At 36.4% G+C, this 14,520-nt stretch overlaps 1 protein-coding gene across 5 annotated transcripts in view; it reads left to right on the top strand.

Moving 5' to 3' along the window:
- Positions 1 to 14,520, top strand: part of LOC144356752 (uncharacterized) — a 68,165-nt gene that overhangs the window by 39,466 nt on the left and 14,179 nt on the right. For all 5 annotated transcript variants that reach the window (XM_078011444.1, XM_078011446.1, XM_078011445.1 and 2 more), the window contains one exon: positions 1,430 to 1,527. The gene's annotated coding sequence lies outside the window, so the exon portion shown is untranslated. The remainder of the gene's footprint in view (positions 1 to 1,429; positions 1,528 to 14,520) is intronic.

Genomic DNA, 14,520 nt, shown 5'->3' with positions numbered 1-14,520 from the left:
TTGAACCTAACTTTATATGCATTGATATTCGGCGTACGTATGTCAATTTAGTTACTTCACGTCCGCGTCCATTTTGAGCTGCATTTGTGTGTGCAGTTATTATCGAGTGCTGCGTCTTTATGTGAGTGCATTGTGCCTGTAATTTATAAACAACGGTATCTGTATTATACAAAGTTTACAAGAAAACATGTCTACTCTATGTCACGGTCAAGAAAATTAAACAATTTTATCAATGTTTCTCTTTGAATTTGGGAATACAATTGTGTTTTCTATTCAAATTATAGTAGTAAATTCACAGATTAATACAATAATCACATTCATTCATACGCCCTTTCATCATCCACCCATCCGTCCACCCATCCGTCCATCCGTCCATCCGTCCACCCATCCGTCCACCCATCCGTCCATCCGTCCACCCATCCACCCATCCGTCCATCCGTCCACCCATCCACCCATCCGTCCACCCATCCGTCCATCCGTCCACCCATCCGTCCACCCATCCACCCATCCGTCCACCCATCCGTCCATCCGTCCACCCATCCACCCATCCGTCCACCCACCCACACTCACCGACGTAATATACGGAACCCTAGACTATTTTGGTAGATTATAATTTCAGTCAACGTGTGAAGTGATTCTGTTTGTGAATAATTGCTTGTCATAACGCAAAGACCACGTCAACCAGCGCACGCTGCTAGCTTGAATACGTTAAATAAAAACAAAATGACAAATTCGATCACAGGAACATGAATAGGGATGCATACTGGTATTAACCGTATGCCACAGACCTAACACACACTTAATTTAATTAGCATATACTACTATGATAAATTCAATGATGCTGCCTATGCTTCCACAAACACAAATCTATACACAATTTGTATCCGGTTTCATTATCCATTGACTTATAATAAAATACAATTATACATGAATTGAAATGTTCAAGTTACATTGTTATTATTAAGCTAAATGCAGCACATATCGATCAATAAGAGTACACCACGTACACACACATATACACAAACAAGCAAAAACATGTCTACCGTTACTTTGATATTCAGAATCGAGGATTCGAACGCCTCTATACATCTTCTGAAATGATGACAGTGAGATGACTTTCAGGAAATGGCGGAGGCACTATCCGAAATTGCATTCATAATAGTCAATACTTCACACAACGCCGAAGAGTAATTTGAACGCTTCACGTGTTCCTCATTCGCTATACGGGAGACAAGACTCAAGTGAAATGATACGTGTGTCTGCATTTACTATGCTACCGGATCGAATATGTCAATAATGAACTTTCGAAAGGGTGACTTTAATTAATGATGAGGAATCTATTGGTTTTGAAAGTCTAACGGATGGCAGTTGTATAAGTTATACAATAATAACATTCTCTCTCTTTCTCTCTTTCTCTATCTATATATAGGGTTATCATACACGGACGCATTACTTTGCCGTGGAAGAAAAAAACGGATTGCTATTTGGAAGAAACTGACACGTTCACCGATGAATTAATACATCACGGTAGGTAGAGCATTTACTCCATTTTAGACAATTGCTATACATTCCAATTATAGCCTGAAATTGTGGCTACGCACATTCTTTTGTTATCCATGTACATTTAATGGACTTAGTGACTATTTTAAAACAAATACATTACATTCTTTGGCGATTATATCGCAACAGAACTTGAAATTAAGGGAATCGCAAAACCAGCTAATATTTCTTCCAATCATGATTCTTTTTTTGATTTTGACTGTTCCAGTGACAACAGAACTTGAAATTAAGGGAATCGCAAAACCAGCTAATATTTCTTCCAATCATGATTCTTTTTTTGATTTTGACTGTTCCAGTGAGTCGTTCTACCACACTGTACTACAAACAAAATATTGTTTTCTTTATTTATTTTATTTCCCAAATCTTTACAGAAAAAATCCAACTTTCCACGAACCATGTGCATTTCCCAGATCCGTAGTTTTCTCACGAGTTGTCTTACACGCAAATAGCCCCGATGTTGTTGAAAGGGAGAAAACTTTGCGACTCAAATAGTGTTCAGGTCTACTGACCCACTTAACCAGAATACTTGGAACAGTAAACGTTGAAAACTGTTTGAAGAGAAAAAAAAATACGTCACGTGACTCTCGTCACCGACGAGATCTCAGAAATTATTTGCGTCTAAGTTCATGAACTTGTGGATAACTATCGTAACGTGTTATACAATGGTCTTAGAAGGTTTCAATATTACCTACAAACAGGACATATCGGCAATCTGAGTCAATGTTGCGATTAATTATTGATCCAAACAAAGACATCGTCAGTATAGAACGCATCAAAATAAGTAATGATGTGCAAAAAAAAAAGAACAACAACACGTGTTTCTAGTTCTCTAGTAAAAGTCAACATTATTTGATTTCACTTTATAAATATGTCTATTACAAAAACATCAATCTTGTCTACACAGATTTTCAACATACAACAACGGTCTATGCGACACACACGATACCAGTGAAATAAAAAAATAAAATCAGTCAGAAATAAAGAAAATATATATTGTAGCATACACGTGATTGATGTTTTAAAATAGAACTAGATAAAAACATTCATCTCTCTTATCTATTGTATGTTGCAATACGATCTATGTTTGCTTTGTTCTTCATTCAATCACCTGCATATGTGACGTGACTTATTTTAATGACGCTGGTTTAAATTCCGTGCCAGTATCAAATGTCCTACTCTCCGTGAAATATGCGCTAGACCTCCACCTTTAACACAATCAATCCTTTATCCCACTGGATAGAAGCATTCAAGCCCAAAAACCTCAGATAATCTCACCGTCTATTAGTTTCACCTAGGTGGATGTATAATGTATTCTGAGTGTGCAGAGTAGAAATTTACATGGAGAGAGCACTTTTGGTAGGTTATTTTTTCACGAGGATTCTAAGGAGTTTCTATTTTTGTAAACCATCTCGGGAATTAACGCTACGTTTATTGCCTCAAATTAAATAATGAATGCAGCGGTTAATATTTAAAAATACTTTGCTTTGAATTTGTATATGTCGATGATTCTCACAGCGATGCGATGCATTCATCATTGTGAATGATCCTTGAGGGCGACACTGCTCTGACAGTGTGAAGTGATGGTCTATGACTCTACTGTTCTGAAGTGTTCGATGAAGCAGGCATGTTCAATTTTTCCAACCACGGATATTTAATGCAACTGTTATTTTATGATATTATTTTAGTTCACGTTCGAAATTGTTTATATAATACAACAATATCATAAATTATATAATTTGTAAATTATACAAATACGTAATAAGTTATATGAAATATTGGAACACAAAGACTTTCGTACAAAATTGGGTTTTTGAAAGCAAAGGTTGAGATATCGATTAAAAAAAACCTTAACATTTCAACGTAAAAAGTGTTTCTACAGCTGCTACCCATTACACTTACCTTGCAGAAATAAGTCATAAGAAAATATATTCGTGCGAAATATATTACCACTGACTTTATTGGTGATTAGCGTAAACATTTGTAAAGATGTAATAGTCAAATTTCGGTGTGCACTCCCGCATCGACGCAATATTTATATTAGCCACAATGTTTACGTTTGTGTCAAATAGAGGCTTACAAAGCTTGAAACACAATTATCTAATGGCAAATTACTGAAGTCGTAGAATGTGTAAATAGCTGGTTGGCCATTGACAATAACATGTTGTATGCGAGAAAATATTGGTCTACAGAATAAAGGAATCCAATTAGTTTTCCTGTTACCATATTTTGTGAATGACTTCTTTTCTGAAACCGCATGTTCTCACTAATAGTATACATGTTGACAAATGCACCTGACGCAATTATATTCAAATGACAAACAGATAAAAGGCCATCGCCCGAGATGTCTGGTTATATTGAATACTTCCCACGGACTACGATCACCTACTACTGTTTTCCATATATATATGTACCGGCTCTCGGTCCATGCTGACTATTAAATACTACACAAAGCACGCGCGTTCCCAGTTCCGTCGGTTTAGTATAATGTGTTCTGAACATAAAACATCTAATACGAGTGTGTCACTAACGTTTACAACGTGCCGCGAAAAATGTGTGTGCATATCTGTAGAAAGAACATCATGCCAAATACCAAATCTATCACTGATGAACTGTCAAGTAACAGAAGATAGTATAGAAATCGTGTACGTTCACAGGAAAAAATGTACGCTGTACACTCAGTCGTCTTTTGCATAATGCGGCCATTTTGTTGAAGTAGACTGCCATGCTGTAGAAACCGTACTACATAATGACGTTAAATGGTTCATATTGCATAATAATTGCAATCACCATTATACAAATATTAAGGTTAAAGTTGAGTTGTTAAACGTGTTCAAGAGACCAGTGTGTGGAATCTTTGTCCCATTGATTCAGTACGCAAACGTCGATTGCACAGCAAAAGCTGTAAGTGATGTGGGGTGCTAGAAGAAACATTGAGGTAAATGCGTGTGTATGTATTTTTATTATGGTTATTGTGTAAGCAGTTAGAAATAAATAGGTCCTCTCGCACATGCATCATTCTACTGTCTCGTTGAATAATCACAATTTCGGAGTGACGTTTCCATACGTTGAACTGGAGGATGACATGCGCTAATGCGACTCGACGCACAATGATCTCAACGAGTTTCGTATAATATATTGCTTCCGATAGAGTGTGATTTTATGGTAATTAGGTATTAATTGTTGTACTAGTGACGTTATGTATTATGAACGTTCGTTAACCGTTGAGTGTGTGATTTCCTGTGAAAGAGCTCAATGATTGTGTTTTTACCTGTATAGAATTCAGACGCAAAGCGCGATGGGGGAAATCTTTGAGAGCGGTAGACCAACAAAACTTGTTTTTGCTTCTAAAATAGCGTTTCAATCTCCCGTCAAATACCATGGTTACATCGGACGGGTGGAACATGGACGCAATGACAGGAAATGACGCAATGACAAGAAGTATGGAACACTATTTGAGGAGCAAAAAAAATGTCACCTGACTCTCACGTAGAACGAGATTTTGGCGGCCATATTAGGTCACGGTATATTCAATGGAAAAAACAAAATGAAATGTTAATTTACGTACATTTTTGGGAAAATTGTGTCACCCCCTTCCCCGTTAATGTAACTCTCTCTGCATTACACACAACAATGTTTCTTATTTTAGGGTATAGAGGATTTGTCTTTTTTCAATTCCGAGAATGAGCGGGTAAATATAATCCAAGATACACTTCCAGGTAGATTAACCTGGGTGACCTGCAACTCTTAAGTGGTTCAGCTGAACTGAACCAAATGTGAATATCGTTGTTGTGAAGCGCCTTTGTGAAAGCACATTATTATATACAAACCATTGTATGAGCTTCCATTCGAGAACGAGCATAGGAATGTTTTGTGTATAATATAAATGTCACGCATTGTTATCATTTACTATCTAAGCACTTAATCAAAGTGTCTTAACTAAGATCTGTGAAAATCATTGTATTACTGCATTTTAATTACTCTCCAGGGTGTCACAAGTTGGCATTTATTCAATGCATGACGGGTAGAATTGTTCTAGCTGTTATTGTATCAATTCAGCATGTTCAAGCGATGGCATTAAACAACAAAGTACAATATTTGCAATGGCACCCAATTTAGTGATTTTCACGATTGCTCTTTAAACTAGAGTAAAGAATTAATGTGGCTCCCGGCATGACCCATCGTTCGATAACTAAATATCGTGCTTATTCTGATACTTAATGATTATTTAGCTGATTGCTCATGAGAAGGGGCATCACAGACATTGGTTTCGGTTTCCGTTGACGCTTAATTTGTGTTATTTCCTTTGGAATTTGTTGTCTGCTTTATTTATTTTTCCTGGTGTCAGTCAGTTGGCATTAAATCGCCAGAGTGTAATAACCAGTTCCACCAGCGTGTTTCCAAACGGTGGAGTTTAGTTTGTCTGAAACGACAATCACGATTACTTCTTATTTTGTTCTTGTCTCCACCCGAGGGCAGATCGCCATGTACGGGTCATAACACAAAATAGAATACCTCCTTGGTCTGACAGACGATCAGGAAAATTTCCGATGAGATGTACCGGAAAGTCTTGGGTTCATGTTGATATATTTCAGCCTAGACTCGGTCTGTCGGTGATCATACCATTCATCATCGCAGTGCACTATACACGGCTAAGTGATGCTTGGTTGGTGCTGTGATTTGCATCACTGATAGTTTTCTAAACCCTTGTGTTACCGTTGGTTCGAGGTGTTTTAAATGTACCTCATGGACTATTCGCAAATAATTCATCACTTCACGTCAGAGATTATCTCGTCGACATTAATGTGCTGCAACTGCAATCTAAAAAAGCGGATTGATTGATGGATTGAACATGGTGCTGACTGGATAGACGGTCTCCTCACCTTGACAAACCCGTTGAGACAGTTTACACGAATAACATTTTAGATTGATCTGTTACCATGTTCTGTTAATGACAGCGTCTCTGTCTTGCGATATATTAAAAACTCGGAGGTTAATCTTGAAATATTCGACCCAAGCAACAAATATCTAATATCAAATTTTTATAAAATAAAACTATATTCATATCAAAAAAATATTTTAATAATTCGAAAAGTATCCAACCTATTGTTCCTTACTTTGGCGTATTTAAAAAAAAAAACAGGTTTACTAATTGTTTAAAAACACAGCAATCAGCTAACATAGTGCATTTTGCTACATGACGTATATCCCTTGTTTAGGACTACGTCTATTTGTCTAAGAATGTGCTACTCTGGTGTCAACCAATTCCCTCGGTAAATTGAAATACGCCAGCGTATAGTAAATGAATCTCGCACGATGAATTTGGCCTCCATATTAAGTATGTGGCGCACTACAAAGCATACAAATATGATAATTACAGCGAAAGCAATTTGACAAGTGCTCAGTTTTCGTCACAATGATGGACACTGTCAGAAAAAGCGCCGGAATGAGACCCTTAACAATAGCAGTTTGTAAAAACATAAATTAAATGTTTGAATGGTTCACATATTACTGTTTGCGCCATCTCATTAAATGTATCAATTGCGTATACGTTGCTATCTATACACTTTCAAAATATCTCTCATTCGAGACACGTCCACACAGTGACAGTGTATTACTCTGTGATGCAGTTCATTATTGCACACTTTAGGTATACTGATCAAAATGTGAATGGGCACATCCATCCACTATTCCAATTGAATTCCGCCATTGCTTGTCTAAGCTCATTTTCAAATGCCATTTGAAAAAAACCATGGCACATTTTATATATATTTAATTAAATCACTATTTTTTCTAATGTGTTTCTGGTTGTAGGGTTATCTAAAAAAATATCGATGGTTCAGTCACTATGGGAAGTGACCAGTCTATATGCGTTCATGGCATATTGAACAGGATTGTAACGATACATTTACTACGAGACAACCTTTCGTGCGATGCCCATAAGAGATTGACTACAATTTTAACAAGTAATTTAAATTATATATTTCCAATGGTTTTCGTAAATGGTTCTACATGGTGTCATGAACCCGCCCTGTTTTAATGGCCCTTGCTATGCCAGCGATCTTCCTAGATATTCTAAAAATACCCGGATAAAAACAGTGACACCATACGTAGTGAACTAAGAGGTTGACCAAAATAAATTGACTGTTCACGTACTGTTTTATTTTACTTAGTTTTGAGATATGTTTCACGATGTTCTACTATCGGACTTTCTCTTTCAGTAATTTTTTTTATAATATTTGTGGCTGTAAACTATTCAACATAAATTGTTGCTAGGGATGGTAAATTGCTAGGGATGGTATTTTAAAGTCACCATATACAACCCTGGGCAGCACGATCCTTATAATGATTCGATCATTGAAGAAATGAGCATTATGATCACATTCCCCCTGACCATTTGTTTTTAAATGAACTTCTCTTCAAGTTAATAAGGCTGAAGACTGAGAGTACATTGAGAATACCAAGAACAGTCTAGAATAATTAAATTAGAATATTGATGTATATCAAAATCTGTGCTATAAATGAAAAATCTAATTTATTAGATTATGACCTTTTAAAGTAACAATTGAGCAATTAAGTCTGACCAAAACTAATTTGGTTTTCTGTCGGTCTACACACGGTACAGAAACCTAATCATTTGTTCTATTGTTGGCGTTTGTGGTAAACCATATACACGATCTATGAACAAAACTGAAACATTTCAGAACAAGATTGACAAATATTCGGGAGTAAACCTAATTGGTTGTATATAGATCGTTCATCTAACTAGCAAATATTCATAAAATTATGTTTAAGTTATATAAATACATAAATGATATGCAAATTCGAAATTGTGAATGTCCAAAAACCCAAAACTGTCGACTAGCAACTGATACACAGATACAAAGCAAACGACGGATGAAAAGTATTATTATAAATAACCCATTCTTGCGGGTTATACAAGGTTAATTAGCGTATCTTCCCGCATCATGGATTTCATCCAAACATCAGATTCAATATATCACGATTTGCTGTGCAATATGGTATTTGGGAGACTAACCATCTATCGGATGAGGAATATAATATAAAGTCCTCTGTTTATGTCTTTTGCACACGTTGAAGAACCATGACATGAGTACAGTAGTGAATTCACATCTGCCCACTGTTTCACTTGGCTTGCAATTCAGTAATTGGTCCCTGTCTGTTGATCTGTCAAGGAACGCATTAACAAAATTCGAAAGATGTGATTTAACATCAGACAGATGTACACCATTTACTTGTATGATTGAATTTTAGTAAGAATCCACTTTCTCTCACGTGACAATGTATTGTGAAGGACAAATTTAGATCAAGAGATCAATCCGAACTTAGGTTATAATCATTGATTTCTTGATTGATTGCTCTTCATGTGATGGCGCACTGACAAGCTTATTTCTTTCAGTGCACCAATTCACTAAAGTCGCTATTCTTTGAGGCTTACTAAAGTATGATGGCTCTTCAATAAAAGTACACCCACCCCTCTATACACACACTTCACGCTGTGCTCAGAGATAAACTTGTCACGAACACAGTTGTAATAATAACACAGATGTTTCCCGTTGACGCGCACCATGGTCTCCAAAAATTCAATGTAGCATGTGAAGTCGTCTATATATTTATTCGGAACAGTATAATAACAGTGTTATTATTATTATATTGAATTATATGAAATCTGTACAACTGAGTGTCGTTCTGCGTGTGAGGAATACTAAGTGTTCAATGGACCTTCCAGGTTTTAATTACTACAAATGCTGTTATCTTTTTTTTAGTAACTCCGAAGGGAAGCAACGCATACATTGACCCGGAGATGAACAACTTATTTGCCGGTGAATATGTTACCATGACAACATGTCGCTTATTTACAATACAAATGAGAGCACGATATTAGACATACGAGAAGTTCACTAGTACTGTTTTTTCTACTGGGAACGTCTGCAAGAAAAGAGTTAGTGCAAACAAAATTCAATCACGGTGAATGCAGTCCCAAAAACCATTATTTTACACTGTGATATATAATGACGAGAGTATTACCGAATAATTCTTAAAAAACTAAATGTTTATGACGACCCTAGTGTATTTTTAGTATTTCCTGTCTCGTGTTCATCCAGCGCCGGGTTAAGAGTCGGCATACTTACTATACGCGTACGCAGTGATGTAACGTACCATTATCATATCAGTATACCCGTCATATGCATAATACTTCTAATTCCCGTGGTTCTACGTGCATACGTTCCATCGCCACAATAAAATTACATATCAAACCAAAATGATTTATTACATATATGTGTAACTATATTTGTGAGTTATAATGTCTATCTGATATGATATAGACAACCTTGCTTGGAATGATAAGTTTAATCTGATCTGTGTCACAGCGACTTTACTGCCTCGGTGACTGTATTATTGATAGTAAGACACGGAGTAATCTGTCACATTGTAGAATCAAACTATCTTCTACATTATTCAACGATAAGTCATTTGAACTAGTGTATCGATATGTATCGATAACACATATACTATTATATGATATTATGCAATGAAAATAATCTAATACGTAATTAGAATTAGAATTAATTTATGCTAATAAGGCGGACAATTATTATGAATATAATTACAGATATATTATGAGCATAACTCATGGAACACACACAATTCGAGCTGACGACCACATCAAAGCCCCTTGCCACGGTAAGCACAGGCGTAGCGCACAACGCCACTAGCTCCAATTAATATTCTGTGACAGTTACACAACGAATCGAAGTACAGCAGAGTAGTCGCAGGGTTCACTGTGAAAGCCAACATAATAAGCTTTGAATTATTATTATTATTATTATTATTATTATTATTATTATTATTATTATTATTACTATGTGTCACTTGTCTTGATTTATAACGTCACTTATAAATAACAGATGGCCGTTTTAATGTACGTCGTTCATACATACAGAAACATTATGGGAACCACCAATGGACACTCAACAACATTACAACGTCGAATACACTACACTAGCGCAGCACATTACGCGTTATTTTATACTACCCAAAAAATATTCGCAATGTTAGACGAATACATCACATATAGTATACGCAGGTTTTGGTCTCATGCTACAATTAAACCTGTCATATACGACAATGTAAACTCGTGAAAAGTACAGACATTTTACCCATAGCGCCAATTAGTCTACTACACATTTTTTTTTTCAAATTAAACATTTTGAAATGTTGACTAAGCTGACTACTACCCTAAATGTATCAGTCACCATCTCAAAACCAGTTGGAAATCGCTCAAATTTTACTTACTAATCTAAAGCATGCTTATTCTTGAATATTCTCTTTTAACAACTGCAACAACTATTGCTTTGCTATGACCTCTATTAGGCTATTAACCTCCATGGCTTCACTGTCATTTTTCGCAACCACGCAGGTCATGGGAGCACTATCATGTTTTTGTGGTGTATGTTATTATGCTCTTCGTGTATGTTACAGTTTTCGTAGCTGCTTCTGAAATCCGGTGCGATATTTTCCTCTATGTTCTGCCGCGCCTAGCACAACAGCTAAGGAACATCGTGTTATGTTAATTAGTACACCATCGTTTTCCGGGTAGTAGGCAATAAAGAAACAATTATCGAATAATTTCAGTGATTTTCCTCTTAGTCCTATGCGCTGCACAAGGTATTCGTTAGCGATCTTACCTGCAAAGCTTAAACTTTTTCTCAACAGACGTAAATAGCCGTTGAGATCTCGTTGAGAGCGAGACAACTACGAGACTTGATTTTGTCCCTCGAATAGTGCGCCATTTAGGTCTCATGCCACTAATTAACCAATGCCTCGGCTGATCTGCACTGGCTCGGAAGATGAATTCTGATTGGCTAAAAAAACAAAAAAACTTGTGGCGTTGAATGCACGTTCATTGTCAGTATTGTTATGCAAATTCAAACTAGCTAATCATTTACAACCTTCCGAGCCAGTGCAGATTAGCCCCAATGCCTGCTCGTTAAATGTCTTGCAACAACCAATGAGATTTTTTAAATATTTTTTGTCTCAGGTGCTCCCTGTTTGAGAGCGTAATCAACTGGGTCAAAGGTGAGACCAACATATGGTCTTTTGTTTACTACTTAGTGGCTGTGAACCTGTGTGTGTAATTGGATGTTCTAATCTTGGTGTTTTTCCAGTGATTTCTCTAGGTGCAATCCAAATACAGTAGGTGTGTCTTGTTTACCTGAGATTTGTAAGAGTTTGAGCTGGCCAACATGTTAGTTTTTTTCATATGGTTGATTACTGACATGTTGATTTCCCATTTTTGAGCCATGTTTTCAACTTTGTTCATCATTTTCTTATAGCAATCTCGTCATATGTTAACATTGTCGTCTATGGAAAGTCAAGTAGTGGTATGAGCCCTAAAATACTAATTGAGAGCCAAAAACAAATCTCGTTGCTCTCTCGCTGTCAGCGAGAACTCAGCAAGATATAGTTTGCTTCTATAGTTTATGTTCTGTATCCGCGTGGTAGCATTACGTTTTGTCCGAAGGTGATTCTTCGATTTTATTGCATCTTTTTAATTGTTTCACAGCTTTGTTAAGGTACTTGTTGGACTATACGTCATTTTCAGCTCGACCATTCTTTTATTTGACTGTATTTACTTTCTCTTTCTCTGCTTTATCACCACGAACGTGTTTTTATTGATGCTGAGTTGCATTTTTATACAGACACTGATTCATATACTATGCAATGAGTTCTCTCAGTCCCATGAAACTGATCGCTATTAGGTCTATGTGATCAGTGATCCCTTGGTTGAGCAGTATCGCATCGTTCTTTAAAACACTGGTTCGCAATTTGCACAATTAATAAATATGGTTGACTGATCAACCATTAACTACTTAGTTTTCTAGTATGCCAGACTCCCTCACATTTTAATGCAACGCTTGGACCTTTCTGCATTTCCTCAAGTATATCAGATGACTGCTTGGATCTTGTTCAATCATTCGTATAACAAAAAAAAATACACAACTAACGTACATTAGGGCAGTTACAAACTAATCCAAATCATTGCGTGAATTATGAGCAATACTGTTATATGCGCGTCACCGAACATGCACTAGTCATTACTGGTATGCTACTTAGAAGTACATGTATTCTTATACATCTGTCATCGTAACGCCATAAGTTACAGCGTGCCGTAATTTTGCGGTATTTGCGGGGTATTTTCATCCTACCATATAAGGTAATGCGAATTGAAAGGAAAAAATGTATAATAATAAGGTTATTACGAGGATAGCTCAAAGTGTGCACTCAGACAGTACGCCGTCGCATGGACATCCGCTGTGCGTCGGTCGATACTCCCGCTGTACTGTCTTCGCGCATACTTTCAGGTATTCCCGTAATAACCTCATATTACATCCTGATATGCGAATACTTGTATATGTAATGAAACAGACATTATGCATGACCTCCAAAAGTTCACACATCCTCGTACATTCTTTGGCGGGCAGGAAGGGGGGGGGGGTACACATTTACTTTATAAAAGAAATCCGAGTACTTCCTCCAAATGTGAGCAGTTGTCATTAAAGTTAAAAAAAAAACATGACAGAATTTGACATATACTATTTGAAATTATTTCTGCTATAACGCAACTATTCCATGATGTAAAATTAACAGGATGTGTAACCTTCAGAAGTCATACAGGTGTTAAATGAATTAATCCTGTTTAGGCACATTCCGCTGTGGATATATTCAACGTTGCTAGTAACGTATATACACACGCATTGAGTGATTTTAAATTCAATCGGATCAATCATTATTTTGGTGGTTATTCAATGGAACTAATGTCAAAACACAATATGCCAGTATGCCATGCAGATATAAAGGCGATCTTTTTCGATTTCATTGTTGATGAAATGCATTCACTATAGCAACACGAGAGTTGGATACTCATACAATTGTAAGCTTTGCCAAAGCGATCAAATGTGTGCCGCAGTTACCATGGTGACGTACCTGGCAACCAGTCCCAATTGTACGACTTTCACAAATAGCTTGATTTGACGATTAGGAATATCAGAAACCAGAGTGATTTGGGGCATGTGATGGGTTCATTTCCCTTTCTTTACTTGGGTCGGGATTTGCGTTGGTGTGATAGGCTGAAATATCAGACGGTTAATTTTAGCTTGCTTATCAAAAACATTAAAAGTGAAATTAAAATGGATTATAGAATCTATATATATACAAATCGAACTACGGATAATGAAATAAAATAACTACATGAATACTGATGCAGAGAACACTCCTAGGTGTATCGGTATATCTATATGCAGGAATTTACAAGTTTACCTCATTCCGTATATTAAGGTAGCGAGACTATTATTTGTGTTGAAAATTACGATTTTCACATTTATTTATTAATTGATGAAATGCACTATAAACTTTCATGTGATAAAGTCAACATAACATAGAATGTCATGTAAGTTGGTTAAAATGTAGATTTTCTGAAGGGAAGCAAGGCAGCTTCAGTAGTGTTTTCCAAAATCAACAACACAGGTTTAATCTATGTGCCTATAAGTTTCAAAGATAAACTCAAGACAAAGCAATGTTAGGATGTGTTATCAGTAGCTATCTGACACACAATTAGTGTTTCCAAACATTTGAGTGGTTTGTCTCCGCCTCTATTTGTTTCACAGATTAGTTATTTGCATATGAATGTGTCAGACACAAGGTCACACGGCCACTGAAAAAAATCATTGATTTTGGTGTTTTCATCTGCCGATTTTATCCAATTATAGCTATCCCATTCCTTTATTTTTTTGGTTTCCAATAGCCTTACACATTTGGATGTCCCTACACATGTTAAAACAGACCTTGATGGGAAAACTAATTGATTGTGCCGATAAACAAGCTTGAAAATCTTTGCTGTTACTTCATGGACGTTTTCTAGGAGTTTATGTTTTTCAAAAT

The sequence above is a fragment of the Saccoglossus kowalevskii genome, chromosome 15 (genome assembly GCF_978046115.1).
Source record: "Saccoglossus kowalevskii chromosome 15, keSacKowa6.1, whole genome shotgun sequence".
NCBI lineage: Eukaryota > Metazoa > Hemichordata > Enteropneusta > Harrimaniidae > Saccoglossus > Saccoglossus kowalevskii.
Note: the sequence above shows the minus strand (reverse complement) of the source record. Positions and strands in the feature narration are given on the sequence as shown.